The 27,865-nt window shown below is 36.6% G+C and overlaps 1 long non-coding RNA gene across 1 annotated transcript in view; it reads left to right on the top strand.

The window, feature by feature from the left end:
* The window catches only part of LOC140204453 (uncharacterized), a 32,789-nt gene extending 7,969 nt beyond the window's left edge, over positions 1-24,820 (top strand). Inside the window, exons 3-4 of the long non-coding RNA XR_011887619.1 lie at positions 8,035-8,114; positions 24,690-24,820. This is a non-coding gene — a long non-coding RNA (uncharacterized lncRNA). The remainder of the gene's footprint in view (positions 1-8,034; positions 8,115-24,689) is intronic.
* The last annotated feature ends 3,045 nt before the right edge of the window (positions 24,821-27,865 follow it).

The raw sequence follows: 27,865 nt of genomic DNA, 5'->3' as shown, positions 1-27,865 counted from the left end.
AAATGTCGGTGTCTATGGGTGAGGTGCTGGAGGATTGGAGAATGGCTCATGTTGTTCAGTTGTTTAAAAAAGGATTGAAAAGTAATCCGGGAAATTATAGGCCGGTAAGTTTGACGTCGTTAGTGGGTAAGTTACTGGAAGGAGTACTAAGAGACAAAATCACAAGCATTTTGATAGACAGGGACTTATTAGAGAATCAACATGGCTTTGTGCGTGGTAGGTCGTGTTTGACCAATCTATTGGAGCTTTTCGAGGAGGTTACCAGAGAAGTGGATGAAGGGAAGGAAGTGGATGTTGTCTACATGGACTTCAGTAAGGCCTTTGGCAAGGTCCCGCATGGGAGGTTAGTTAGGAAAATTCAGTCGCTAGGTATACATGGAGAGGTGGTAAATTGGATTAGACATTGGCTCAATGGAAGAAGCCAAAGAGTGGTAGTAGAGGATTGCTTCTCAGAGTGGAGGCCTGTGACTAGTGGTGTGCGATAAGGATCAGTGCTGGGTCCATTGTTATTTGTCATCTATATCAATGATCTGGATGATAATGTGGTAAATTGGATCAGCAAATTTGCTGATGATACAAGGATTGGAGGTGTAGTGGACACGGAGGAAGGTTTTCAAAGCTTGCAGAGGGATTTGGACCAGCTGAAAAAATGGGCTGAAAAATGGCAGATGGAGTTTAATACAGACAAGTGTGAGGTATTGCACTTTGGAAGGACAAACCAAGGTAGAACATACAGGGTAAATGGTAAGGCACCGAGGAGTGCAGTGAAACAGAGGGATCTGGGAATACAGATACAAAATTCCCTAAAAGTGGCGTCACAGGTAGATAGGGTCGTAAAGAGAGCTTTTGGTACATTAGCCTTTATTAATCAAAGTATTGTGTATAAGAGCTGACATGTTATGATGAGGTTGTATAAGGCATTGGTGAGGCAGAATCTGGAGTATTGTGTTCAGTTTTGGTCACCAAATTACAGGAAGGATATTAATAAGGTTGAAAGAGTGCAGAGAAGGTTTACAAGGATGTTGCCGGGACTTGAGAATCTCAGTTACAGAGAAAAGTTGAATAGGTTAGGACTTTATTCCCTGGAGCGTAGAAGAATGAGGGGAGATTTGATAGAGGTATATAAAATTATGATGGGTATAGATAGAGCGAATGCAAGCAAGCTTTTTCCACTAAGGCAAGGGGAGAAAAAAAACAGAGGACATGGGTTAAGGGTGGGGTGGGGGGAGTTTAAAGGGAACATTAGGTGGGGCTTATTCACACAGAGAGTGGTGGGAGTGTGGAATGAGCTGCCAGATGAGGTGGTAAATGTGGGTTATTTTTTAACATTTCAGAATAAATTGGACAGATACATGAATGGGTGGTGTATGGAGGGATGTGGTCCATTTGCAGGTCAGTGGGACTACGCAGAAAATGGTTTGGCACAGCCAAGAAGGGCCAAAAGGCCTGTTTCTGTGCTGTAGTTTTTCTGTGGTTTCTAAGAGTCCTTGAAAGTCAGTCCAAATTTGGGGAACAGTTCAGTGATGGGACAAGAGAAGTTAAGTGAAGATATTCCCTCTGATTCAAGAGTCTGATGGTTGAGTGTTAATAACTATTCCTGAACCTGGTGGTGTGGATCCTGAGGTTCCTGCTTTTCTTTGCTGAGAATAGAGCATTGGCTGGATGATGTGGGCCCTCAATTATGGAGGCTGCTTTTCTGTGACAGCATTCCTTGTATATGTGCTCAGTGGTAGGGAGGGCTTTACCCATAATGGACTGGGCTTTTCCATTCAAGGGCATTGGTGTTTCCATACCAGGCCATGATGCAACCAGTCAATATACTCTCCACCACACATCTGTTGAAATTTGTCAAAGTTTTGGATGTCATGCCAAGTCTTGGCAAATTGGTAAGAAGGTAGAGACGTTACCGTGCTTTCTTTGTAATGACACTGACACTGAGGAATTTAAAGTTGCTGAACCTCTCCACCTCTGATCCCCTGATGAGGACTCTTGGACTTCTGGTTTCCTCCTCGTGACCTCTGAAGTTTGTAAAATCATGATGGGTATGGAATGCTGGATGGTCATTGGCTTTTCCTCATGATTGGGAGTCCAACACAGGAGAGTACAAATAGAAGAAAAGAGGGCAGAGATTAAAAGGTGATCTGAGAGTTAACCGAAGCAACTTAGAGTACACTATTCTTGGCGGCCCGGAACGTGCATTGTCGCGCTGGGTGAGGTGACAATCCAACCCCGAGTAGATGTAAGCCGGAGTCTTTATGCTGCCGGTTCAGATGAGAATCAGGTGCCTTAATCAAGGAGCCCGGTAAAACACGGGGAAAAGGACATTAACAGAAATAAGGATTGAACGGACCGGACCATGACACTGAGTTCCTCCAGCATTTTGTGTGTGTTGCTTATTGATTTGTCAGGATTACAAACAGATTATGTGCCTCCATTCCCTAAAAGCTTTGGAGTTCTTGGACTTCCTCCTCAGGACACTCTCCATCAGGTCAAGTGAGGGGATTCTGTGCAACTTGCTAGGGCACCACTGACTTTCACAACATACCTGGACTGATCCTTCAATGTGTGTACGTTAACCCCTCACCAATGGGTGGCTTTGTACACAGTGTCTCTGTGTTCATTAGGTTGAAAATAACACTTCACTGTTGCATGTTTTTCCAGTTGATTTGAAATTGCTGTGAATATTTTTTTTTGTGATACTTTTGTTCTGAGTTTGCAACAGTTATAGAGAGGGTGGCAAAGTGATCTAGAGAAACAGACTACAAACCCAGCATAACTGAGAGCAATTTGCTTCAGTACATTAAAGGAACCTGGAATTCACATACCATGAATTGAGGGAAAAGATGATGTGAAACTGCTGAATTGTTATAATCTATCAGTTCCATTCTTTCATTCAGGGAGGGGAAAGTGTGAGTCCTTCTTGCTCTGGTCTTGCAAGAGATGTCAGAAGAAAAAAAAAACTATGTTTGACTGTCAGTGTCCTGAGATTGACAAAGATGCTGCAAAAGCACAAATTGTCTTTTTACTGCAAATGTCCTCAACTCAGATCCCCTACCTATTCTTACATCTCCTGCACCCTCCTCTACAGCCATAGTTTCAACCACTTAGGCTGTCGGCACTGGCATCTTCTGCCATAATTGTTCCCTCTCTGAAAAGCTGTTCCATAAAACACACATCCTTAACCAAGGTTGCAATCAGCTGATAAAACACAGAGAAATGGTGAGAGACAGATGACTTGAATTTGCCATCCTGCTGTTGACAACTATTTCATGTCACTTCATTTAGTCAGCAATGGTAGATACAAATTGGCATGTTAATGTAAAGATTTTAGAGGCAGCTGATAGAGGAAGATAAATGTGAATCTGGTGCATAGAGGGAGAGAGGGAGGGAGATAAATTATATGAAGAATTAAGAAATAAAAAAGAGATGCCTAGCCAGAGGGTTTGTCAGATCCTTGTTCTTCCCACTGTGACATGATCAGCTGACTGTCAGCCATTGGTATGAAAATGGAAACTGTCACCTGTGGTGCTCTAAAATAGGACTTGCTCATTAAGAACCTGTTTACTGATGTTCAGCTTCAGTTTTCTTCATACCACTCTGCTCCTGTTCTCATGAGGGCTTTGTTCCAAGCATGGACAGAAAAAAAGCAGAATTGTATTGAAGGGACGAGCCCTAAGGAAATAGCTGGTGTTCATAAGGCAGGAATTCTGTTGCACAAAGCCGAGCTGATTGTCACTCAAATGTGAGTGAACTCTATCCCTGTGAATCTTTTCTCATCATTTCCCTACATTTCATGTGATGCTCACTGATCTATAATTTGGTGAATAACCACAATTGCCCTTCTACAAAGAAAAACATTAGCAATTTTGCAGACATCTGGGACCTCAGGTGCCACTAAAGGAAATAAAAATACAACTAGCTCTTGTCCCAGCCCACTCACCCACCTCTTTATAGTGGTGATCTCTGTTCTACTCTTTCAGTTAAGATAAACGGCCTTCACCCAAATATTGATTAGCCATTTCCCTCCAAAATGTCAGATTCACTTGGACTATTTCCAACACCAACTTTCCCATTTCTAGGTCCACCGTCAATGACCGCAAGCCCACTAATTCCCATAGCTACCAGGACTAACCTTCCCATCAAATTCTTCCATGTAAGTGTGCCATTCCTTCCTCTCCGTTTCTCCATTTCTGTGGCATCTGTTCTTGAGAGGTGGCCTTCCAATACAGGACATCTAAAATATCGGGTTTTCAGAAAGAGCAGCAACCTCCAATTCAATCTCCTGCTACAATCGATAGAGACCTGACCCAAATCTCCATTTCCAACAACTCTATACTGAATACATCTCCCTCAGATAAAACTTGGTGATAGTTCCCTTTCATGTCACCAGCCTTCAGCCTTCACATCTTCATCCATTGTTGACTATTGAATTCAGTGCTCTCAAAGTGACCCAACTGATGACGAGGGAACCACCTTAGCAAACATCTGCACTTCAGGCACCATGGCCACCTATAGCTCCCACTTGGAAGCCATTTTAATTCCCCTCCCCATTGCCACAGTAAACCGTCTGATCTCGGCGTCATTCAGTGTCATGGTGAGGCTAAAAGCAAGTTAGAGGAATAGACCCTCATTCTCCAATTGAGTTATTGACAGTCTGATATTACAAATATTGGATTCACCAATTTCGGGTCAACTTCTCCTCCTCTGTCCCCTTTTCTCTCTCATCCTGATAAGCCCAGATCCTCTCATACACATCGCTCTTTCCAAACTCCACATCTCCAATGACACCACAGGGAAATTGTTTACTTCTGCCAAGTACATTTTAAGAGAGACCAAGCAGCAGTACCATGGTGTTTTGCTTATCGTGGAGAGTGAAGGTCAGAGTGAGATGGAATTTTTTATGATACTGTACTTAGCTTTCAACCTTAAAATGTCTAATTTCCTCAGCTCTGGTGAAAGGCTTGCGATATTAGTTTGTTGCTCTCTCCACAGTTAGTGGCTGTCCTGTAATTTCAGTAGTTTTTATCTCTTATTTGCAACACATGTAGTTATTTGTCCGTCAGTGATGATCACATTCTTCCTGTTGTTGAGACACCAATTTTGACTGAAGCAGATTTGATTTGAACAATTTGTTACCCTGGAATAATAACTACAACCAATAGGGGTCAGAGGAACACCTCCAGATAGTGAGCCTTTAGTTAAACTAGCTGCTGTAATAGTAACCGACAGTCTCTGGGTGTCAGGGTAACAGTCAGGCACAGAGACTCTGCTGGATGGTGTGGGTGGATTCCGGAGCATCAGGAGTTCCCGAGTCTGCAGGAGCTCCTCAGATGACATCACCATGTTGAAATATGTCTCCTTCCACATCCCAAATACATGCTTGTTTGTGGGTTAATTGGCCACTGTAAATTGCACGTGTTTGTAGAATCAGAGAGTCGAGGATCATGCAGTTAGAATCAGAATCTGGTTTAATATCACCAGCATATGTCTGAGATCATTTCTGAGGGATTGCTCCTTGAAGATGTCTTGGATACTACGGAGGCTAGTACCTATGATGGAGATGACTAATTTTACAATATTCTGTAGCTTGCTCTGATCCTTTGCAGTGGACTCTGCATACAAGACAGTGATGCAGTCTGTCAGAATGCTCTCCACAGTACATCTGTAGAAATTTTCAAGTGTTCTAGATGACAAACCAAATCTCCTCAAACTCCAAATGAAACATACTCACTGTCTTGACTTCTATATTACTGCATCAATATGTTGGGACCAGGTTAGATCCTCAGAGATCTTGACACCCAGGAACTTGAAACTGCTCACTCTCTCCACTTCTAATACCACTATGAGAATTGGTTCCTGTTCCCTTGTCTTACACTTTCTGAAGTTCACAATCAGCTCTTGAGTGCAAGGTTATTGCTGCAACACCATCCAACTAGCTCTTATATCTAACTCCTGCACACCCCCTCATCTCCTTCTACGATTCTGCCAACAATGGTTCTATCATAAGCAAATTTATAGATGACATTTGACCTGTATCTAAGCACACAGTCATGGGTGTAGAGAGAGTAGAGCAGTGGGTTAAGTGCCCATCCCTGTTGTATACCAGTGTTGATCATCAGCAAGTAGAAGATGTTATGACCAATCCACACGGTTTGTAGATTGCTGATTAGGAAATTGAGGATTCATTTGCAGATAGATGTACAGAGGCCCAGGTTCTGGAGAATTGGTGGTTTCATTCAGAATTGGAGGTGGTCACACCCAGAATACAAGCTTCACACAGTAGATGGGTGACCAGCAGGGAGGTTTCTTAAATCAATATGTAGGCGGTCCAACAGGAGGAGGAGCTGTACTGGTCCTGGTGTTGGGTAATGAGCCTGGCCAGGTGATCAACCTCTTAGTGGATGAGCAGTTAGGGAACAGTGACCACAACTCCTTAACTTTCAGGATAGCTATAGATAAGGACAGGTATGAACATTGCAGGAGATTCTTAAATTTGATAAGTGCAAATTCTGAGGGCATTAGGAAGGAACTCAGAAGAGTTAATTGGGAAAACCTTTTTTCTGGCAATTCCATATCAATCTTGTGGAAGGTGTTTAAAAATCAATTGCTCAGAGTATCGTAAAGTAGATTCCTGTTAGAAGGAAAGACAGGGATGGAATGATGAAAGAACTTTGGATGTCCAGAGAGGTGATGAATTTTGTCAAGAAGAAAAAGGAAAAGCATGCAAAGCTTTGGAAGTTAGAATCAAACGAAGCGAATGAGGAGTATAAATAAACCAGAAAAGAAGTAAAGAAAGGAATTAGGAAAGCCAGGAGGGGCTATGAAAAGCCCTTGGGAAGTTGGATTAAGCTGAATCCCAAGGTATTCTACACATACATCAAGAACAAGAGGATAACTAGGGATAAGGTAGGGCTACTCAAGGATAAAGAGGGAAACATTTGCTTGGATGCGGAGAAGGTGAGTGAGGTACTTAATGAACACTTTGCTTCAGTATTTCCCAAAGAAAATGACTTGGAGGAGTAGGAGATCATAGCTGAGTGCAGAGATATGTTAGGATGTTTAGAGGTTAAGGAGAAGGAAGTGTTGGATCTCCAAATGAGTATTACAGTGGATGTCCCCAGGGTCTGATGGGATTTACCCCAGGTTATTGAAGGAGGCAAAAGACAAGATTGCTGGGCCCTAAACTGGTATCTTTGTTTCCTCTCTAGGCACAGGCAAGGTCCCAGGTGACTGGCAATTAGCTAATGTTGTACCTCTATTTAAGAAGGGAACAAGGGAAAATCCTGAGAACTCTAGAATGGACAGACTCACATCAGTTGTAGGGAAATTGCTGGATAAAATTCTTATCGATAGAGATATTAGCTCTTTGGAATAATATTTAGTTTATCAACTCCAGAAGTTTAAATGTTTATTTCTGCTTCATATAACCTGGTTCCCTGAGTTTGACTGATTAATTCGTTGCAATTCTATAGTTTATTTGTTTCTTACTGTTTTCTTTGAATAATTCTATTTTTTGATTTATTCTCATAAATAATTCTTCTTTTTCTTCTCTTTTTTGTTTTTTTTCTTTTTGTTTTGAGCAATTCTCTCTTCTTTTCTCTTATACTCTTCTAATTAGTTTCTGTTCTTATTGTATTTTTTTGCTGAGTTAACTTTTTTTCAACATGGTGTTTTGAGTTCTCCTTCAGTTCTTGGGAATAATATTTAGTCTATCAACTCCAGAAGTTTAAATGTTTATTTCTGCTTCATATAATCTTGTTCCTGCAGTTTGACTGAGTAATTCATTGCTTTTGCGTAGTTTATTTGTTTTTTACTTTTTCTTTGAATAATTCTTTCTTTCGATATATTTTCATAAATATTTCTTCTTTTTCTTCTCTTTTTATTTTTTCTGTTTAAGAAATTAACAGACTTAACTTCAGTAAGTTCTCTTTGTAATTATTTTTTGCAAATATGTTTTGATATTTTTTAGTTCTTTTGAAGGTTAGTTAGTTTAGGTTTGAATTCATTTTGTACTAATTTTTTCTTCTCTTGCAGCTTTGCCAGTGGGATGCTGGGGAGGGATTTACCAGTAGATTAGCTTTCGCCCTCGCTTGGATGATTTTTTTCCTTGGGAGGTAGGTGGATGGGAATGGGCTGTTTTTTTAAAATCTTTTTCCCTTTTACCAGCTGTTTGGTAATCCCTGCCTCATCTATTGCTTGGTCAAGTATTTTGAATTTTAAGGCTTGGAGGTTTGGTACATTCCAGTGGTTTATATGTTTACCCTCTGTTTTAAACTTAATCAAATGGTTTACAATATTAATTTTCTTAGTTTAAACGTGAAAGATTTAAACCACCCTGTGAAATGCAATAAGATCTTTACTTATGTTAAGAAATTGAATGCCTCAATTATTTCTTTTTACAAGAGACACATGTTCGCAGATCTGACTGCGGGCGTTTGTTCAAATGTTGGAATGGTCTAGCTTTTCACTCTTCTTTTCAAGCCAAGGCCAGAGGTACTTCAATTTTGATTGACAATTCAGTTGCTTTGTTGAACATGATGTAGTGTCTGACCCCAATGGGCGGTTTGTTATAGTTTCAGGGAAACTAGATAACAAAATAATGGTTGTTGCTAATCCCTATGCTCCGAATATAGACGGTCCTGGCTTTTCTGAATTTTTTTTTCCCCCTTTTTACCAGACTTACATTTGTACTCTTTAATTTTGGGAGGGGATTTTAACTGTTGTCTTGACCCTGTTTTTGACCATTCATCTTCGAAACCATTGAATATTAGTAGAGCTGCCTCCTATAACCAATCATTTCTAATGAAATGTGGCATTATTGATGTATGGCGTTTTTTACATCCATCAAGTAGAGAATATTCCTTTTTTCTCATGTTCCTCATACCTAAGATTGATTATTTTTTCGTCGATAGTCACTTGATACCCTCTATTCGATCCTGTGATTACAAAGAAATTGCTGTTTCAGATCATGCCCCCTTCTTTTTATCCTTAAATCTTCCGAGTGTTTCTCGATCAAACAGATTTTGGTGTTTTAATTCAATTTTACTATAGGATAAGGCTTTTTTTTTTACAATTTTTAGAGAATCAAATTACTTTTTTCTTTGAGAAGTTTACGCTAGATGGCACTTCTAACCTTATTACTTTGGGATGCTTTCAAGGCTTATATTAAAGGCCAAGTTATTTCCAATACAGCAAGTATTAAGAAAAAAAAAACGAACAAGGAGAGAACTGATTTAGCCAATCAGCTGAATCATTTAGATCAAAAATATGCTTCTGATCCGGATCCCATTTTGTATAAAAGACGTGTGGAAGTTAAAACTAAATATGATCTGTTTTAACTTACCCTGTTGAAACTCAACTTTTAAAATATAAAAGTCAATTTTATATTCATGGTTATAAAACAGGCAAACTTAATCAACTTTAACAATTAAACGTCAAATTAAGGAAATCTCCAAAGCGAATGGTGATAAAACTTCTGATCAATTAGAAATAGACGATACTTTTAGAGAATTTTACTCTAAACTGTATAGTTCAGATTCCCCTAAAAGCCAATTTTGCTATGAATAATTTTCTAGATCGTTTTAAACATTCCCTCACTTTCTGAGATTAATCAAAGATGGTTAGATCAATCTTTTTCTTCTGAGGAAATTGCCCGGGTTGTCCACTCTCTGAGTTCGGGGAAGGCACCCGGCACTGAGGGATTATCTGGAGAGTTCTACAGGGCTTTTGCCCCTTTGCTTATTCCTCACTTACTTTCTGTTCTTTCTGACTCTTTTAAATTAGGTAGATTGCCACAATCTTTTTATGATGCCTCTATTTCACTTATTTGCAAAAAGAATTAAGATCCAACTGATTGTTCTTCCTACTGACCTATTTCTTTACTTAACATTGAGGCTAATATTTTATCTAAATTTTTGGCTCATAGGATGGAAAACATCCTGCCTTTTATTATCTCTGATGACCAGACCGGATTTATAAAAATTGTTATTTTCATTTTAACATTTGTCATTTACTGGATGTTATTTATTCTCCCTCTAAATAAAATTTTGAATGTGTGATTTCTTTGGATGCTGAGAAAACCTTTGACCGGGTTGAATGGAATTCATTATTTAAAATATTAGAAAAATATAAATTTGGCTCCGATTTTATTCAATGGATTATATTACTTTATTCATCTCCCACTGCACAGGTTCTTACCAACTCTCAAAGTTCTAAACCATTTAATCTTCAACATGGAACCAGACAAGATTGTCCTTTGAGTCCTTTGCTTTTTGATCTGGCTTTAGAGCCATTAGCCATCGCGTTTCGTGAACCTGTTGACATCTCGGGTATTTTAAGGAAGGGTATCACTCATCAGGTGTCGCTTTATGCTGATGAGCTTTTGCTCTACATTTCTAATCTGGAGTGCTCTCTACCCTCAATACTCACTTTACTTTCTGAATTTAGTCAGTTCTCAAGATATAAACTTAATCTTCATAAGAGTGAACTTTATCAGTCAACTCTGACCTTCCTTTTAAAATTGTAAGAAATCAATTTACGTATTTGGGTATAACAATTACTAAGAATTATAAATTTCTTTTTAAAGAAAACTTTATCACTCTTTTGGAATATGTTAAGAAGGTACTATCAAATTGGTCTCCCCTTTCTTTATTGCTGATTGGATGGATTAATTCTATTAAAATGAACATTTTGCCTAAATGTTATATCTATTTCAAGCCCTACCTGTTTTTATTCCTAAATCCTTTCTCGACTCTTTAGACTCGGTTATATCTTCTTACTTATGGAAGAATAAAACCTCCTGATTAAACAAAGTTCATCTTCAGAAAGCTAAAAAATGGGGGATTAGCCCTACCCAATTTTAGGTTTTACTACTGGGCAGTCAATATACGTTACCTTACGTTTTGTATATACTACATTAATCGTGAAGACTGTCCGGTTTGGGTTTCTTCAGAAGATAATTCTGTTAATAAATGTTCTATTATTTCTCTTTTTGGTTGTTCAATTCCTCTATCCTTAAGTAATTTAACTGATAATTTTGTAGTTAAACATTCTTTGAGGATTTGGTTACAATTTAGGAAATTCTTTGGGTTATTTGGTTTTTCACTCTCTAGTCCCATTTTTTCTAATTATTTTTTTTAACCTTTGACTGATGTAGTTTTTAAAGAGTGGAATAGACTGGGTATTAAATGGTTTCAGGATATGTTTGTTGGAGAAAGTCTTTCTTCATTTGATCAACTATCTATTAATATAATCTTTGTAAAGCTCACTTTTTTAGATATTTACAAATTAGAGACTTTTGCGTTCTCAACTTTATACATTTCCTAAGTATCCAGATAAGAACTTAATTGATAAAATTTTTACTTTGAAACCTTTTCATGATGGAACTATTTCTAATATCTATAATATGTTGTTGGCATTGAGAAATATTCCGTTAGCTAAAATTAAAACCCTCTGGGAACATGACCTGCAGATTTCAATTGATGAGGATACTTGGAATGAAATTTTTAAACTGGTTCACACCTCTTCATTATGTGCATGTCACTCTCTTTTACAATTTAAAGTGTTTCATAGAGCCTATATGACTGAAGATAAGCTATCTCGTTATCACTCAGATATTTCTCCATACTGTAATAGGTGTAATGTCGAAGAGGCCTCTCTAATTCATATGTTTTCGTCCTGCCCACAGCTTGATAAATTTTGGAAAGAAATATTTCAAACACTTTCGGAGCTTTTTAAAGTAAACCTTAAACTCTGACTGCCTTGTTTGGCATTGTTGGAGGAAATAATTTTACTCTTAAGCTGAATGATTTACATATTTTGGCTTTTATTTCTCTTTTAGCCAGAAGAGTTTTGTTGCTTAAATGGAATGATGCCACTCCACCTACTCATGCCCGTTGGTTAATTGATGTTATGTCATGTTTAAATCTAAAGAAGATTAGGTGTTCTATTTCTATACCTAGATAAGATTTTTTCACATTATGGGACCTTCTTGGAATTACTTTCACAATTTTCGATTTGGTCAGCAATGATGATGGCTATTATATGTTCAAATTTATGACTTCATGTCAGAGATGTTTTTTCTTTTAACCAAACAGCTGTTTCTTTTTTCTCTTTTTTTCCTCTTTTTTTCTGTTTGTTATGGGATTTTGATTTAGATTACAATAAATATACCATTTCAATATTATGGTTATTAATAGATTTGGAGCAATTCAATCTTGTTTCTTGTTCCATAATATTATAATATATTTTGTATTAGTCAATGCAAATAATCAATAAAAAATTGAAAAGAAAGAGAGATGAGCATCTGGAAACCCATGGCCATCCTAGGGAGAGCCAGCAGGCTTTGTGCATGGCAGGTCGTGCCTTACCAACTTGATTCAGTTTTCTGAAAATGTGATGAGACAGATTGATGAGTGTAGGGAAGTGTATGTTGTCCACATGGATTTTAGTAAGGCATTTGACAAAGTCCCTCCTGGGAGACTAATCCAGAAGATTAGGATGCATGGGGTCCATGGTGAATTGTGTGCTTCGATTCAGAACTAGGTTGCTCTGTGGAGGTTGTTGGTAGTGGTCAAGGGGACTTATTTGATCTGGAAGTCTGTAATTCGTGGTGTTTCACAGGGATCTGTGCTGGTACTTCTGCTGTTTGTGATGTATATAACTGACCTGGATGAAAATGTAGATGGGTGGGTTGAAAATTTGCAGATGATACCAAGATTGGCGGAGTTGCGAATACTGCAGAAGCCTGGCAAAGAATACAGCACGATGGACATCAGTTGCAGATATAGGCAGAGAAATTGCAGATGGAGTTTAACCCAGATAAATGTGAGGTGTTGCACCTGGTAGGGCAAATGCAAGGTCCTTTACAATGTTGCTGAGTAGAGAGATCTTGGGGTCCACTTTCATAGTTCCTTGAAAGCGGTGACACAGGTCGACAGTGCAGTTAAGAAGGCTTATGGAATGCTTGCTTTTATTAGTTCAGGCATTGAGTTCAAAAGTCAAGGGGTTATGTTGCAATTTTATGAAATTCTGGTTAGGCCAGATCTGGAGGATTGGATTCAGTTCTGGTAACCCCACTATAGGAAGGATGTTGAGACTTTGAAGAGGGTCAGAAGAGGTTTAACAGGTTGCTGTCTGTTTTTGAGGGAATGAGAGGCTAAACAAACTTGGGCTGTTTTCTTTGGAGTGGCAGAGGCTGAGGGAAGGTCTGAAAGTGGCTTAAAAGATTGAGAGGCATAGGTAGAGTCGATGGGGTATCTTTTACCCAGAGTAGAATTTTCAAATACCAGAGGGCATGTATTGAAGGTGAGATGAGATAGGTTCAAAGGGGATGTGAGGGGTAAGGTTTTCACTCAGAGTAGTGGATGCCTGGAATGTGCTGCCTGATATGGTGGTAGAGACAAATACATTAGGAACTTTTAATAGACATGTGGATAGGTACATGAATATGAGGAAAATGTTGTAAAGAACAGGGCGAACCCAAACGCAGGACACTGGCACGGAGATTGAGTTAGGATGCAGACGAAGATGTGATCATGGCTGGAGCTGAACGGCAAACAGGAGGGTGAACAGGAAGGCAGGAGGCAGGTGGAACTTCTCTTGGCTCAGGGCATTGCAGGGGCTGAATGGCAAACAGGAGACAGGCGGCAGGCAAAATTCATCTTGACACGGAGCGTAGGAAGGCAAGCGGCAGACAATACTTTTCTTAACACGGACAGACGGAGTTACACAGGAAACCTTGGTACTGAAGTAAAACGTAGAATACTTATCTTGACATGGAGAGACAGAGTTTCACAGGTAAACCTTGATACTGAAGTAAACTTAAAATACTTGTTCAATATTTTTGTCAATTTCTACATAGAAGAATACAGAGTCCAAGAAAATACATATTATAAAACAAAAGTAAAAATATAATAATACCAGATACATTATATTGAATCACATTAATGAACTCCTTACTCTATATTCATATAGATTAGATTAATTCGTATGTTAGAACATGAACAATTTTATATAAAAAATCTATACGCTCGACCAAAGTCGAAACTGTTTGGTAAAGAAAAAAAGAAAAAAATAACCTTATCAGATAATGAAATATGCTATTAACCAGCTTCTGTACTTTAAAAGGAAATCAAAGATTTTGAAAATTATTTAAAAACGGCTCCCACTGATTTTGAAAATCATGGTTTAGATTCAGAAATTGAACAACGAATCATTTCTAAATTTAAGCATGCCATAACGTCTCATAACCACTGAGCGTGGTTAGGCGGAACAGCATCCTTCCATTTAAGCAAAAGTGCCCTCCCAGCCATAAGAGAGATAAAAGCCAGAATGTGCAAATCAGATGTGTTCAAAATGATATCTTTCCCTCCAACAATACCAAATAGGGTGGTCAAAGGATTATACGTTATTGTCGCCAAACAATTGATACTAGAACGTACAATCATCACAGCGATATTTGATTCTGCACTTCCTGCTGGATTACAAATCAATAGTAAATATTAAAAATTTAATTTATAAATCATAAATAGAAAATAGAAAACTAGAAAGTAAGGTAGTGCAAAAAAACCGAGAGGCAGGTCCGGATATTTGGAGGGTACGGCCCAGATCGGGGTCAGGATCCGTTCAGCAGTCTTATCACAGATGGAAAGAAGCTGTTCCCAAATCTGGCCGTACGAGTCTTCAAGTTCCTGAGCCTTCTCCCGGAGGGAAGAGGGACGAAAAGTGTGTTGGCTGGGTGGGTCGTGTCCTTGATTATCCTGGCAGCACTGCTTCGACAGCGTGCTGTGTAAAGTGAGTCCAAGGACAGAAGATTGGTTTGTGTGATGTGCTGCGCTGTGTTCACGATCTGCTGCAGATTCTTTCCGTCTTGGACAGGACAACTTCCATACCAGGTTGTGATGCACCCTGGAAGAATGCTTTCTACGGTGCATCTATAAAAATTAGTGAGGGTTTTAGGGGACAGGCCAAATTTCTTTAGTTTTCTCAGGAAGTAAAGACGCTGGTGGGCCTTCTTGGAAGTGCACCCTGCTTGATTAGACCAAGTCAGGTCATTTGTGATATTGACCCCGAGGAACTTAAGGCTTTTGACCTGTCCCACTTGCACACCACCGATGTAAATGAGGTTGTGTGGTCTGATACTCCTTCTGAAGTCAACAACCAATTCCTTTGTCTTGCTGACGTTGAGGGATAGGTTATTTTCTTTGCACTGTGCCACCAGGTTCTTAATTTCCTCTCTGTACTCAAACTCATCATTATTTGAGATACGGCCTACAATTGTTGTGTCATCAGCAAACTTATATATTGAGTTTGATGGAAACTTAGCTGCACAATCATGGGTGTACAGTGAGTACAGCAGGGGGCTGAGTACACAGCCTTGTGGGGACCGGTGCTCAGAGTGATTGTAGAGGAGAGCTTGTCCCCTATTTTTACAGCCTGGGTCCTGTCTGTAAGGAAATTGAAGATCCATCTGCAGATCTGAGTGCTAAGGCCCAGGTTCCGGAGCTTAGGAATTAGTTCATTTGGAATGATGGTATTAAAGGCAGAGCTGTAGGCTTAAAATTTACTTTAAAGAATACAGAAAAGGCTTGGAATACTTCCTTCCAATATTTTTCAAGACTTGGGCATGTCGAAAACAGATGGATAAATGAAGCTTCTCCATTGTTACACCTATCACAGTAGGGAGATACATCCATATAAAAATGAGATAACTTATCCTTGGTTATATAAACCCTATGGACCACTTTAAATTGTAGGAGGGAATGACAGACACAGAACGATGAAGTACGAACCAATTTATGAATTTCATTTCAAGTTTCTTCAGAAATTGAAGTCTGTAAATCTTGTTCCCAAAGATTTTTGATTTTCTCTAAAGAATCATTTCTCATTCCCATCAACACATCAAAAATATTGGATATTGAACCATTATAAAAAGGTTTCATATTAAGAATTTCATCTAACAAGTTCTTATCAGGACTATTAAGAGATGTATATAATTGAGATCGCAGAAAGTCTCTAATTCGTAAGTAGCAAAAAAAGTGGGTTTTTGCTAAACTATATTTAGTTGACAGTTGTTCGAATGAAGAAAGACTTCCCCCACAAACAGATCCTGGAAACATGTAATATTGAAAAAGAATACTTATCCTGAGACAGAGAGACAGAGTTTCACAGGTAAACCTCTGTACTGAAGAAAAAACTGAGAATACGCAATCCTAGACGGCCGGGAATGTTCATTTCTTTTCATTTTTAAATCTTTTTATTAATATATAATCTTCTACAGCTATAAAATACCAAAATTCAACAAATTAGTATGTATACAATTAGTAAAGCTGAAGAAAAAACTTGTATGCTAATAAAAAATATTATAAAAGGAAAAGAAAAAAAGAGAACCCCAGCTAACTAAAAAAACCCCACTAACTACAAAACAAAAAAAGAGAGAAAAAAACCATTAGGAACTAACTCCTGGAGCAATAAGTCTTACAAATCATATACAAGAAGAAAAAGCAACAACTGCCAAATCATATTTATATAAAATAAAATTGGAAGGAAACAATGTAAATTGATTCAAATTAAATGATAATATTTAGCAAAAGAGCTCCACCTTCTGTCAAAATCAAATCGGGGATCAAAAGTTCTACTCCTGATTTTTCCAAACTGAGACATAATATTACTTGGGAAAACCACTGAGTTAGTGTAGGAGCAGAGGTATCTTTCCACTTCAATAAAATAGCTCTTCTTGCCAACAATGTAATGAATGAAATTACATGTTGATTTGAGTTGCAAAACTGAAACCAAATCCGTAAGGACTGTTTCATAACAGGATAGAAATTCAAATTGGAAATCTTAGCAAGTTGTAAAGGTAATGGAGCTCCTAATAGTGAAGTTAAATAAAATTGATTAATAGCTTTAAATTCCAAATCAATGCAGGCTGGTTTTTGGTTCTATCAAGCCAATGTAACCAAAAACATAATTGTCAAATATTAACAGCCCAATAATAAAATCTTAAATTAGGTAACGTGAGTCCACCATCTTTTTTAGATTTTTGTAAATGAAACTTGTTAACTCTTGTTTTTTTATTATTCCAAATAAAGGACGAAATAGTAGAATCAATTTGATCAAAAAAAATTTTGGTTAGAAAGATAGATATGAAAAATTTTTATATTTTGAAAAATATAAAAATCTAGGTAAAATCATCATTTTCACAGCATGAATACGACCTATTAAAGAAAGTGTAAGAGGATTCCATCTAGAAAATAATTGTTTCATAGAATCCAATAGAGGAACTACATTAATTTTGTTAAGATCCTTATATTTTTTGTAATGATAATACCCAAATATTTAAAAGAATTCACAATTCTAAATGGAATATCCTTATATTTCAAAACAGGAACATTTAAAGGGAACAATTCACTTTTATTTAAATTAAGTTTATATCCTGAAAATTTTCCAAAATCATTTAATAATTCCAAAAGATTAGGAATAGAATCTTCAGGATTTGAGATAGAAACCAAAAGATCATCTGCATAAAGAGAAATCTTATGTGCAGTCCCACTTATAGAGATACTATGAATATTTTTAGCTTTGCAGATTGTTATAGCCAAAGGCTCCAGTGCGAGATTAAATATTAAAGGACTAAATAGACACCCTTGTTGAGTACCACGTGAAAGTAAAAAAAGGGAGACCCAAGATTATTAGTAATAATGGTAGCGATAGGGTTCTTATAGATATTTGAATCCACTTATTAAAATTATTACCAAAGCCAAATCTCTCCAATACATTAAACAAATAAGTCCATTCAACACTATCAAATGCCTTTTCTGCATTCAAAGAAATAACACATTGGGGTGTTTTGGATAATGGTGAATATAATTATTCATTATCTCCGAACATTAGAGAAAGAGCAACGGCCTTTAATTAAGCCTATTTGATCCATAGAGATAATTTTAGATAAAATGTTTTCCACATGATCAGCCATTATCTTGGAAAGAATTTTAGCATCCACATTTAATAGCAAAATAGGTCTATAAGATGAGCATTCAGTAGGATGTTTATCTTTCTTAAGGATTAAAGAAACAGAAGCTTCATTAAAAAAAAAGGTAAATTACCTTTCTCAAAAGAATCATGAAATATTTCCAAAAGGTATGGAGAAAGTAATTTTTCAAATTTTTTGTAAAATCCTGCCGAATAACCATCGAGTCCAGGAGCATTACCTGATTGCATTGACCATATAGCTTTCTGAATTCCATGCTGAACAATTGGAGTATCGAGGATCTGTTGATCTTCAGCAGTAATTTGAGGAAATTTAATCTCATATAAAAAAAGCTTTCATTTTAGAGGAATCTAACAAGGGATTTAAGCAAATATTAAAATCTCCACCCATTAATAACATTCATTTAAATCAAGTAATAGAGCAAAAATATCTTTTAAAAAAAGGAAGGACCATCAGCATTTGGTCCATATATATTAACCAAAACCATTTTCTTATTGTAAATTGTTCCTTTAACAATCAAAATCTACCATTAATATCAGATATAATATCCTCCTGATTAAAGGGAATATTGGAATCAATAAAAATGGAAACACCCCTAATTTTACTTTGGGAGTTTGCGTGAATCTGAGGGTCCTTCCAAAATTTAAAAAATCAATTGTTATCACATAACCTGACATGTGCCTCTTGTACAAAGATTATATCAGGTTGGAATTGATTAATAATTTTAAATGTTTTCATACACTTAATAGGATGATTCCAACCACGGACATTCCAACTTAAAGCATTTAACTGTTTAACTAACATCATGAAACTTTATATCTAAAGAAAACAATTAAACACATGTCAGGATAAAGAAATTTTAAATGGTGGTGATAAACAACAATGATAACAATTTGCGTAAGCTCCGGAATTCCATAATGGGAATAAAAATAGAAATAAAAAAAGAAAAAAACTACCTACAAAGCCCAGAAATAAGTCGATATTAATCGATGCAAGCCCCAAGAAATGCATAGAAGCAATTCTGAACTCCACCTGCCTACGTAAAAGGTACAAATAAAAAAAAGTAATCTGTCTCCCTCTCCCGGGTATACTACTCATTACAGTCGACATACAACCCATTAAAATTAAATTAGAAAAAAACAGTTAACAGAAACGGCCTTCAATTTAGAAAGTAACCTTCAGAACATTAGATAAGAAAAAAAACACTTCCAAAACAAATTCTTGAAATATTTTCACAGAAGAAAACATCGCCGTCTTTAAAATTTTTACATCTATCTATAAAACGTAAAAAACACTGAATAGTAGTTAAAAGTTTTTAACAAAACCATACAAAGAGAAACAATTAATTCATGTATGTAGCAAACAGAAAGAAATTCTAAATTGTTTAAAATTTCTACAGTCTTCCAAAGATCCCATAAAATATCTTCTAAAGTTAAAACCATCCAAACCAGTCTATTTCAAAGATAAAGCTACTTTTTAATAGCAAGACTTTCTATACTTCTCAATTCTTCCGATCTCATCATTCCTTATATCGCAAAACGATCGAATAATTGTAAGTCTTTTAAACTACAGGTTTCGGACTCATCCGAGAGAGAATTAATAAAGCGCAGTGCATCGGCTGGATCCTCAAAAATACGAACCCCGGAGTCTTTAGTGAAAAGCCTTAATTTAGCTGGATAAAGAAGGGAGGGATAGATCTGTTTTTGAAAGGCCATTCGCATTACAGTCGCGAATCCAGAACGTTGCTGAACAACTTCACGTGGAAAATCTTGAAAGAAAGAGCCTTGAAATTTAAACAGCCTTTGCTTCCTTGCCAGTTTAATATTACCGTCTTTGTCTCGAATACGGAGGAAGCGCACAATAACATGTCTGTTTTTACCTTCTTTCGGAGTTCCAATCCTGTGGGGCAATTGTGCAAATGCCTCAGGAAATAGAGATTGAAACATCTTAGCGAAATAGTCCAGTATATCGGCAGATTCTGATTGCTTTTTCAATCCAACAATTCTAATATTATAATGACGAGAACGAGTTCCCAAATCAACAATCCAACGTTGTGCTTTTTCCAAACGAGAGGGAATATCAGCCGCGTTACGAGTTACTTCTTTAAGATCCAAGCTCAAAGAATCAATTTTTCCCTCCAAAGGAAGAAGACTTTCATTTAGTTGAGTTAATCCAGCGACAATAGAGCTCATTCGAGTCTCTAATCTATTAACCCAGGCTGGCTCTTCAGAAGTTTTGTCAATTTTTTTAGCTTTACCATTATCTATATCGGGAATATTTTTAGTGCTTCTCAAGGTAGCCATGAGAATTATCACTTTAACAGATCTGACTGAATAAAGTTAAAATTTCAAAGTTTAAGTCGGGAAAGGGAGAAATTAAAGGCAGACAGAAAGACACTGTGTCTTACATGTCCGAAGGCGGAGTCTCCGGGAATGTTAATTACCACACTAGCTAAAACAACGATCTGGCAAGGAGTGGGTGCAAAGCCGGGGTTTTTAATCTGCGGGTCTTGATGAGAATCACGTGTGTCGCCATCAAAGGGAATTAGTAGAAAATGGGGAATTAATGGTCGGGACCGAGACAGAAAATGGATGGATATGGACATTGTGTAGGTATGAGGGATTCATTTTAAGGGATTTTTAATTTACTTTTTAGCTGGTTCAGCACAATATTGTAAGCTGAAGGGTCTGTGCTTGTGCTGTACCGTTCTAAGTTTTTGATAAATCTGACTTTAGCTTCTCCTTTTCAAATTGCGGGCTGAATTCTATCATAATTTGATAAATGACTCCTAATGGTCCCATTACCTTAAGGTTCCAAATCAAATCTGGTTCATTACACAATACCCGATCCAAAATAGTTTATCCCCCAGTAGACTCAAGCACAAACTGCTCTAAAAATCCATCTCACAGGCATTCCACAAATTCTCTCTCTTGGAATCCAAATCAGCAACAAATATTATTTTCCCAAACTACCTGCATATTGAAATCCTCCATGACTATCATAACTTTGCTCTTTTGACTTGTGTTTTCTATCTTCCATTGTATTTTGTAGCTCACATCCTGGATGTTGTTTGGAGACCTGTATATAACTCCATTCAGGGTCTTTTTACTCTTGCAGTTTATTAACTCTACCCACAAAGATCTTACATCTTGCAATCTTATGTCACCTATTTTTTATAACTTGGTTACATGGAATAATAATATCTACCCTCCTCCCTCCCCTTAACCCTTCCCCCCAATACATACCCCTACCTAAAAGAAAAGAAAGAAAAAGGAAAAAAGAAAGACTGCCTGGATATTGGAAGGTCTCCACATGCTCCGTGGGATTCGAAATAAATTTAATATATTTATTTGTTTCTTACCCCAAAGGACCAACACCTTCATCATCGGAGCACCCTATATATTGTTACGTACTCCGTAACTGGGTTGCCAAACCAGTAGAAATGGATCACTCAGTTGGAGTCTGGATTACTAGATCTAAGAAAGTTTTATTAAAGAAATAAGCAACACAGTAATCGAAAGGATAATAAATGCAACAGTTCAGCAATGATAAACACACATGTGCACAGAGTTAAGATAACAGGATCAGTCAAGCTCTATCGTTGTCTAGGGGTAAATGACCAATTTCAAAGTGACACAAAGTCCAGTTCAATTTAGTTCAGTTCGCAGTAATCGTTGCCATGGCGATGGACAATGTGGGGGGAAGGAGAGAGAGAACGAGAATGATCATTCAAAAACGGCTTCCACTCACAGACCTGCGATATTGCTCACAAGCAGCTTTCGGGCGAGTCCTTTGTGATGTCACCTGGGGTTACCGACTGTGACCCCTCCTCCAGATGCGGTCGATCCTCTGCAGTGAACCCAGCACCCAAGCAATGGCGGACACACACCGGGTTCCCGCTGATCGTACCTTTCCACCCTGTGCGTTTGTGGCCCGGTACTCCCCACCGACTCGTGAGAGGCACACCACTTCCAGGGTCTCGTTACCTCGAGTGTCGTGTGTGTCTTGCCTTAGCGAACCTGTCCCTTTTTATCCCCCTGCTGGGGTATCGCCTGTCCATCACTTCAAACAGTTCAGGGTTCAAAGGGGGAGCCGATCTTGACAATACCCAGACTGATGGCTCCTTCATTAACATCTCCAAATGCTGCTTCATTGTTCCTTATCTCTCCCTCCCCTGAGGACAGGTGGCAGACCAACTGCTGATGCCACTGGTGCTAGCCCAGGCCAGCAAACATCTTAATTTATGTGTATTCTCGTCACAATATACTATCCTATCTTTTGTAAATAAGGACACCAAATATTCAAAAATGTAACATATTTATCTCTTAAATTATAAGTATTTTTTTCAAGTGGAATACAGCTAAAAATTACATTATGCCAACAATCCATACTTAAATACGAATCCGATTTCCAAGTAACTGCAATAGCCTTCTTGGCTACTGCCAATGCAATTTTTATAAATTCTTTCTGGTATTTATTCAATTTAAGTTTCGGTTTTATACCTTCAATGTCACCTAATAAAAATAATATAGAGTTATGTGGAAGTTGAGTTCCAGTAATTTGTTCCAATAAAACGCTTTATTAATTTATCTAAATTTATCTAAAAAGGTCTTAATTAATCTTTAAATTTTTAAATTTTTAATTTTTAAAAAAGGTCTTAATTAAAAAATTAATCTTAATTTATCTAAAAAGGTTGAATTTTGGAACAGGACCAAGTAGAATGTAAAAAAGTACCAATTTCTTGATTACACCGAAAACATTGATCAGATAAGTTTGAATTTAATCTTTTTTTTGCGGTGTAATATATAATTGGTATAAAAATTATATTGTACTAATCTGAGTCGAACATTTATTGCATTTGTCATACTGTCAAGACATAGACTTGACCAATTTGTTTCATCAATATTAATACTCAAATCTGTTTCGCATTTTTGTCTTGACTTGTGGATTCCTTGTTTAAGTGTCTGTTTTTGAATCAGATTATACATAAAAGAAATTTTTTTTTAAATTTTTCCTTTTTGAATTAAAGTTTCAATTTCATCAGGTTTCAGCAAAAACATTGTTTGATCCAGTTTATCTCTTAAATAAGCCCTTAATTGAAGGTAACAAAGAAAGTGTTATTTGATATTTTATATTTATTCTTTAATTGTTCAAATGACATCAATATACCTCCTTCATAACAGTCTCCTATACATCTAATCACTTTTTGGTACCAATTATATAAAAGTTGATTATCCATTGTAAAATGAATAAGTCTGTTTTGAATCAAAGGTCTCCTTGCTAATAAAGATTTCTTTACTTCATCATCAACATTTATCTTATTCCATAGATCAATCAAATGTTTTAATATAGGAGATTCTTTCTTTTCCTGTATCCATTTAGATTCCCATTTATATATAAAATCTTCGGGTGTATTTTCTCCTATCTTATCTAATTCCATTCTAATCAATGCCGGTTTTCATTCATCAAGAAAAGGTGCAATAAATCTAAGTTGATTTACTTTATAATAATTCCTAAAATTTGGAAGTTGTAATCCTCCTAACTCAAATTTCCATATCAATGTTTCCAACGATGTTCTTGACATCTTACCTTTCCAAAGAAATTTCCTCACACATTTATTTAACTCTTGAAAAACTTTCTGTGGTAGTTGTATTGGTAGTGTTTGAAATAAATACTGTAATCTAGGAAATATATTCATTTTTACAGCATTGACTCTACCCACTAATGTTATTGGTAACATCATCCATGTGTCAAGATCTTCTTGAATTTTTTTTTCAATAGTGGTAATTAATTAAATTTACATAAATTCTTTATATCATTATCAAGTCTTATACCTAAATACTTTATACCATTTATCGGCCATCTAAATTGGGTTGCTAGACGACATTGACTATAGTCTCCCTTAGTAAGAGGTAAGATTTCACTTTTATCCCGATTTATTTTATACCCTGATACTTTCCCATATTCTACCAATCTAGAAGATAGTTTACATAACGAATGCAGTGGGTTTGTTAAATAAATCAAAACATAATCAGCAAATAAATTAATCTTATATTCCTCCTGATTAACTCTAAAACCCTTAATATTTGAATCAATTCTAATTAATTCTGCTAATGGTTCTATCGCCAGTACAAATAAAACAGGTGATAATGGACAACCTTGTCTAGTTGACCTTTTCAACTGGAATGGTGTTGAAATTTGACTATTTGTCACTACTTTAGCGTTAGGATTAGTGTTTAAGGTTTTAATCCAGTTTATAAATGGTACTCCTAACCCATATTTTTCTAATACTTTAAATAAAAAATCCCAATCCAATCTATCAAATGCTTTTTCTGCATCCAAGGCTACTACTATACTCACTTTCTCCCTCTTTTGTGCCAAATGAATTATACTAAGTAGCCGATTTACATTATCTGCCGATTGTCTATTTTTAATAAATCCTGTTTGAACCATATGTATTATTTTGGTAAATATTTAGATAATCTACTAGATAAAATTTTTGCTATTATTTTATAATCTGTCTTCAACAAAGAAATAGGCCTATATGATGCTGGTTTTAAGGGATCTCTATCCTTTTTTGGCAATACTATTACAATTGCTGTCAAAAAAGATTCTGGATGTTTATGTGTTTTTTCTGCTTGACGTATTAACTCCATAAAAGGAGAAATTAATAAATCTTTAAACTTTTTATAAAATTCAGGTGGAAAACCATCCTCTCCTGGAGATTTATTACTTGGAAGTGATCCTAAAGCTTCTTCAACCTCTTTTAATGTAAAAGGCATATCTAATCCCTTCTGTTCTTCCAAATTCAATTTTGGAAGAGTTATTTGTGATAGAAATCTTTCTATCTCATTAACGTCGTTTTGTGATTCTGATTGATATAATTCAGAGTAGAAACTTTTAAAGGTTTCATTAATTTCTAAAGGTTTATAAGTAATTTTATTTGCACTTGTTCTCATTGCATTTATCGTTTTGGAAGCCTGTTCTGTTTTCAACTGCCAAGCAAGAATTTTGTGTGATCTCTCACCTAACTCATAATACCTTTGCTTAGTTCTCATGATTGCTTTTTCTGCTCGATATGTCTGAAGCGTATTATATTGTAGCTTCTTACTGACAAGTTGTCTTCATTTTTCTTCTATCATATGTCTTTGAGATTCTTTTTCTAATTTTGTAATCTCTTTTTCCAATTGGTCTAGTTCTACCATATATTCCTTCTTAATTTTAGAAGTATAACTTATTATCTGACCCCTCAAATATGCCTTCATCACATCCCATAATACAAATTTATCATCAACTGAATGAGAGTTTGTATCCAAAAAAAAATTGGATCTGTTTTTTTCATAAAATCACAAAAATCTTGACGTTTTAATAATATTGAATTAAATCTCCATCTATAAGTCGCTTCTTCCTTATCCGTCATTATTATCATTGTCTTGGTTGGTGCAACTGTAACGAAACCCAATTTCCCCCGGGATGAATAAAGTATGACTATGACTATAAAGGAGAATGATCTGACAATATTCCTGCTTTGTATTCCATATTTTTCACTCTGTCTTGAATATTCACTGATAATAGAAAAAAATCTATCCTTGAGTAAGTTTTATGTCTATTAGAATAGAATGAATAGTCTCTTTCTTTGAGGTTAATTCTTCTCCATATGTCAATCAAATTTAAATCTTTCATCAATCCTAAGGTTAGTTTTACTGCTTTCGATTTTGTAACAGCCTTGGTTGATCTATCTAAGACTGGGTCTAGATAAAAGTTAAAGTCTCCACCTATTAATGTTTTATCATGTATATCAGCGAAATTCAAAAAGGCTTCTTGTATAAATATTGCATCATTTTCACTTGGTGCATAAATATTCATGACAGTCCTTAATTCGGAAAGAGTTGGCAGTGTATAATCGCATATCACCCCACAGAATTAGTTATTACGTTTTGTATTCTAATTGGTAACGTTTTATTGATCAAAATTGCAATTCCCCTCGCTTTTGAATTAAATGAAGCTGCAACAACACTTCCCACCCAGTCTCTAATTTCTGATGTTCTGTTTCTGTTAAGTGTGTTTCCTGCAAGAAGGCTATATCTACCTTCATTTTCTTAATGTGTGTTAGAATTCTTTTTCTTTTCACTGGTCCGTTAAGCCCATTAACATTAAAACTTAAAAAATTCAATAAGTTAGTCTTTATTCTTAACAAAATTACTCCAATCTAAAAGATTACTTAACATCTCAACTCTCATAGTTCCTTGGGGAATCTCCTTAAACTTCACCATGTTGCTTCACTGTGTTTCCCTCCCAATCATCCAGGCAAAAAGAAAGAAATAAAAGATAGATAAAATATAAAAAGAAAAATAACAAAATACACCCCTACTAATGTTGTGAATGAAAAAAACCACAACATTACCCCCCTCCATTTTGCGTGTCATGGCTGTTGCTACGATTGCACACATGAATCCTGTAGTGATTGGTCGGTATTTCTTCCCGCTCCCCCGTAACAAAAAAAAATTACACACACACACACATATATATTATATATATAGTGAGGGGATCCAGGAGTGCCCCTATTAACTGATTGAAGAGAGACAGAGAGAGACATTCATCATTGATGGTTTGTTTGGAAAGGACAGAGAGACAGAGTTATTTACCCACTATATGTTGCTTTTTGAAAAGAGAGAGAGAGAGACGAAGATTAACAGTTGGACTGTCACTTTAAGGCATTGGAAGTAACTTTGGATTTTTACTGAGTTTGGAGTTGGAGACGGCACCGAGCAGCTCGAAGATTGCTATGGTGACCAAAGGCAGATTGTTGATGTTACATTCAAGGACTTGTTGCCTGCTTGTGTACTTCTTTGCAGACAAAGGAAGGAGGGACTCTTTGAATGACAAGTGATGCTCAGCCTGGTGAAATAAATGGGAGGTCAGATGATACAGACCTCAGGACACATGATCTGGACACTGAATGAGCATGGTTGTGCCCGCAGAGAAAGTGGGTTTTGGAGGATCGATCAGGCGGATTGATCGAAGTTGCTATTCCAGTTTGAGGAGAAGGGGTTGACTGGTGGGGAGGTGTCTATGTGTCCACCCTCGCCTGGGTGATAGCTCCACCACAGAAGACCAGTCCCCCTGGTTAAAGTCACAGTCGGTGACTTGTAAAGGATTTCGGAGGATGACGAGAAGGTCGACGGCATCAGCTCACCTGAAGACTCAACTCACTCTCTCTCTCTCTCTCTCTCTCTCTCCATCAGTACTCAACTAAATACCACGAACTGAACTGAACTTTACTCAACATCGTAAGACTGTATCTTTTTACCCCTAGACTTAAAGAAGCTTGGTTTTTTCATACATGTATATTCCACACTTGCCTTTATATATAATCATTGCTAACCTGTTTGATTTATCTACATTTATATTACTGTAATGCATAGTTACTAATAAATATTCTTAGTTTACAGCAATAGGAGACTCCAAAGTGTTTTCCATCTCTGCTGGTTCTTTATCCCTGTCACGGGGTACATTATAGTGACATTAAATTATATATGTATATATGTATGTATGTGTGTGTGTGTATATATGTATATATACACACACATATATATAATTTAATGTCACTATTCCCAACTAATATTCCTCAAGCTTTTACATTTCTTCTCCTCTATCATATAATTAAGAATATATTTGTATATTCTTCCACCTTTAAAAATCCACAAAGTCTATTCCCTGTCCTAGTCTTCATCTTTAATCTATCTCGCTCCCCTAGATTTCTTTTTGTGCTTGGTGAATATTCAAAGATTCTCGCACAAACTCCTCTGCCATCCGGTAATCATTAAAAAAATCTTTTTTCTCCGCCAGCCAAAAAAATCTTCAAGGTTGTAGGAT

Source organism: Mobula birostris, chromosome 10 (genome assembly GCF_030028105.1).
Source record: "Mobula birostris isolate sMobBir1 chromosome 10, sMobBir1.hap1, whole genome shotgun sequence".
In the NCBI taxonomy this organism is placed as follows: Eukaryota; Metazoa; Chordata; class Chondrichthyes; order Myliobatiformes; family Myliobatidae; genus Mobula; species Mobula birostris.
Note: the sequence above shows the minus strand (reverse complement) of the source record. Positions and strands in the feature narration are given on the sequence as shown.